Genomic DNA, 4525 nt, shown 5'->3' with positions numbered 1-4525 from the left:
GCAGCAGGAAGTACCATGCCGGTTCCACACTGGTTCCATCTGGACATTCAGAAATACAGTTTTAACATCTTCAGTCCTATTGCTTTCAAAAAACCATTCTCTACAAAGAAGAAGAAAAAAAATCAAACTTTAGAGTCTGTTGTGGATTTATTTATCCTCAGATTATTGTTATTATTGCATTAAAAGTTACTTTTTGTTTTAATCCCTTGAATGTCAAGGTGTGTTCTCTCCTTTCTTTCTCCTCTGCAGTGGTTTCAGTGGTCCATTCATTGTGATAGAGATAAGTAGCTGGCAGAACGGTGAGAGCCACAGCAAGGCATGAGCGCTCCTGTGTCCCTGTGGCAGTGCGCTGTAAACTAGGGTGCTGAGCATCTCCTTCAACACTTCCTACCCCTGATGTGCATAAGTTCTGCAACCTTGAGGCTTTCTCCCATTTCTAATTTTTTTTTGTTTTGATTTTTGAGACGGGATTTTTGTTTTTTGCTTAGTCCTGGCTGGTCTAGAATTCAGATTTTCTTGCCTCTGCCTCCCAAGTTCTGGGATTAAAGGTGTGCACCAACCACTGGCTGGCTCTAAGTTTTCTTTTTAAATTATATTTTATTGTATATACCTATGTACTGGAGTGTTATCCTACCTTGTGGGTCTGGAAAGTGACCTCAGATGCTCAGGCTTGGCATTTAGGCACCCCCTTCCTTTCTCAAACACCTTCAGGTACTCTGCAGTGTTGTGAAGGATTTTGTTCCTAGGCCCATTAAACTTTGGGCCGGAAGTCACTGAGTACCCTCTACAATGGTGGGGAGCATTGGTGGAGTGTGGTCAGATCAAAGCACAGGAAATTTGGTCTTTAAGGGACAGGGGCGTGGCTTAGTGGATAAGAGCAAGCATAAAGACCTAAGCTTAAATTCTCAGCATCCATGTTAAAATCTGGGCACTGTTGTATGTCCCTGTAACCACAGCAAACACCAGGAGGTCACTGGCCAACCAACCTAATCAAAAGTGGTGAGCTTAAGCTTCAGCCAAAGACCTCAGGAGGGCAAAGTAGAGAGAGATGCAGGAGACAGATACGCAGTGTCTTCCTTGGGCTTCCACATGTGTCCACAGGGACACGCATATACATGCAGCGCACACATGTGGTCTTTAACAACGGTTTCTCAGGCTGGTGGGGTAACTCAGCAGATAGCACAGTGTAGTCTGACTACCTGAGCTTAGTTCCGTGGCTTTAACCCCTCAGAAGAGTGGAAAAGGAGAACTGCCTCTCCAGAGCTGTCCTCGGCCTCCACACGAGCGCTGTGGTGGGTGCATGCCTACATATGCCATACAATAAAAGGTTTAAAAACATATACCATATTAGTCTATAAATGTTAACTCTGATTTATACAGAAGTAATACTTTTGTTTGGTTGGTTTGTCTTGTTTTTCTGAGACAGGGTTTCTCTGTGGAGTCTTGGCTGTCCTGGACTCACTTTGTCACAGTGATCCATCTGCCTCTGCCTCCCGAGTGCTTGGGATTAAAGGTGTGCGCCACCATGCCCACTCAGAAGTAATACTATTAAATGTCATTTTATAGCTTTGATTATAGAAATGTATTCACTAAATAATGAGAAAGTACAATAATTTCTCTCTGGGCTGTGGTGCAGCTCAGTGATGGAACATTCACCTAGCATGCATAAAGCCCTGGATTCCATCCCTAGCACTAAACACACACACACATTTGTTTTTTCTTTAAAAATACCTATAAGGGTAGGGTTTGTGCTAGAGAGATGGCGCAGAGGTTAAGAGCACTGTCTGTTCTTCCAAAGGTCCTGAGTTCAATTTCAGCAACCACATGGTGGCTCACAACCATCTATAGTGAGACCTGGTGCGCTCTTCAGCCTGCAGGTACACATGGGGCCAGAAAGCTGTATAAATAATGAATAAATCCTTTAAAAAGGAATACCTATAAGGCCATTGAGCTGACTCAGTGGGTAAAGGTACTTCTGGACTAACCTAATGCACCGAGTTCAAACCACAGGACCCACATAGAAAGAGTGCTGACGCCTTCAGCCGGTCTTCTGAAGAACATGTTCATCTGTCAGCTGCCTCCCCCAGCACACGTCGTCCTTTGTATTTTTTTCACTAGCATGTTTTTTTGAGTCAAAGTCTCATGTCACCCTGGCTGTTTGGGAAATACCCTGTGAGCCAAAAATCTTGCCTCTGTCTCCTATGTTCTAGGATTAAAGGCACCACACCTGGCTCATTAGTATTCGTTCCAGATGTTTAAAGTTGTGTGGCCAATGGCATCTTTGTTATTTATTCATTATTAGTCCTGGGCATAGAACCCAAGGTCTCCCAAAAGCTAGGCAAGGACCCTAGCACTGAACTGGACCCCAGTTTGCATTTCCATTATTTTAAAAACTTAGGGCCAATGAAAGAGCTCAGCAGGTAAAAGCATTTGCCCCCCAACTCCTTACCTGAGTTCAGTTCATCCCACACACATGGAAGGAGAGAACGGACACCCATTAGTTGTCATGACCTGCACCTGTATGCTGTACTGCTGTGGCACGCACACACACACACACACGCACAGAGAGAGACTAAATAATAAATGTGGGCTGGTTTTTTTTCTTAAGGAAGCCCTGGAACTAGTGCGCTGCCTCAGTGTAACGTTACCTGAATTCAATATGAGAACCCACATGGTAGAAGGAGTGTGTTCACTGACTGCCACACTCATACAGTGGCATGTGTAAAAATGTTTTGTTTTTAAATGGAACTCTCAAAGTCCTGTAAAGTGGACCCACACTGGCAGTTGACTCTTAGAGACTCAGATTCTCTTCGGTTAAAGTGATTTATTTGTTTGTATTTACATCAGTATTCTGCCTGTGTGAAGGTGTCAGATCCCCTGGAACTGGAATTACAAACAGTTGTGAGCTGCTATGAGGGTGCTGGGAACTGAACCTAGGTCCTTTGGAAGAACAGCCAGTGCTCTTCACCACTGAGCCACCTCTCCAACCCCCTTCGTTGTGTTTCGTTTTGTTTTTGAGACAGGGTTTCTCTATGTAGCCCTGACTGCCCTGGAATTACTTCGTGGCCCAGGCTGGCCTTGAACTCACAAAAGATCTGCCAGCCTCAAATGAAATTGAGCAAAAAGGGACTCATTTCAACCTGTTTCGTTTATATCCTGAGTGGCAATCTGTTTAAAGTTGTCTTATCCTGTTTAAGATTGTTAACCCCAAGCTGACAAACATCTCCTTTCTTACTGTGCTGTCTGCTATTCCATTCTTGGAGGAGGATTCGACAAGAATCTTGTTGGAGACAGAAGATGGTCTCCACTACTGACTCACAGGATAAGATGTAATCGGATCGGTTAAAACAAACAAACAAACAAACAAAAAAGGCAATCCCTAACATTGTAACTCTACCCTGCACTTTAAAAAAAAAAATTATGGCCGGGCGTGGTGGCGCACGCCTTTAATCCCAGCACTCGGGAGGCAGAGGCAGGCGGATCGCTGTGAGTTCGAGGCCAGCCTGGTCTACAAAGTGAGTCCAGGATGGCCAAGGCTACACAGAGAAACCCTGTCTCGAAAAACCAAAAAAAAAAAAAAAAAAAAAAAAAAAAAAAAAAAAATTATTTATGTATAGGAGTGCTCTGCCTGCATGTACACCTGCATGCCAGAAGAGGGCGCCAGATCCCAGTCTAGGTGGTTGTGAGCCACCATCACCTTGTGTTGGCTAACAATTCAACTCAGGACCACCAAGTCATCACTCCAGCCCCCTGCACTCCTTAATCTTCACCAGGCAGTAAACAAAGGTACAAGACACAAGTTTACAATGCCATTTTTTCCTCCTGCTCCCTCTCCAAAACGTGAAGGCTGAAACGTGGAGAAATAAATCAGATCCCCGCGATGTGAAAAAAACAAATACCAATTACTTCCACTCAGACCACCTGAAGCATCCCTACCTCCTCATAGCTACATTCTGGGCCGAGGCTGGCCACTGCGCACTACTGGCAGCACTGGCTACAGGGTCAAAGCCGCAGGAAGGCCGGAGCTGTAGTCTCATCTTCATAGGAAGGGCTCATGCTATGCACAAATGGCTTTAAAGTTCAGTTTTAAGTAGCCAAACAATACAAACACAAACCCTGAGCTTTTTGTTTTCTTTTTATTTTTTTCTTTTCTTTCTTTCTTTTTTTTTTTTTCGAGACAGGGTTTCTCATTGTAGCCTTGGCTGTCCTGGATTCCCTTTGTAGACCTCGAACTCACAGCGAGTTCCACCTGTCTCTGCCTCCCGAGTGCTGGGGTTAAAGGCACGCAGCACCACCGCCAGGCTACCCTGAACAGTTTTGAAAGCTAGTTTGCCGAAGTTGGCTGAGCTCAGACCGTGGCTGAGCCGCGCACATGCGCGGTCTGGCGTCCCTCTGCTCCCTAGGACCTCTCCGCATCTTCCACTTCTCACGAAGGGGAAGAGCTGGCTCTAATCGGCAACTTAACCGGCGTGGAGTGGACCCAGGAGAGCTCACAGCGTCCAGAGGAAATTTCTCCAACTGTCTT

Source organism: Acomys russatus, chromosome 25 (genome assembly GCF_903995435.1).
Source record: "Acomys russatus chromosome 25, mAcoRus1.1, whole genome shotgun sequence".
NCBI lineage: Eukaryota > Metazoa > Chordata > Mammalia > Rodentia > Muridae > Acomys > Acomys russatus.
This window is presented reverse-complemented; position numbering follows the sequence as displayed.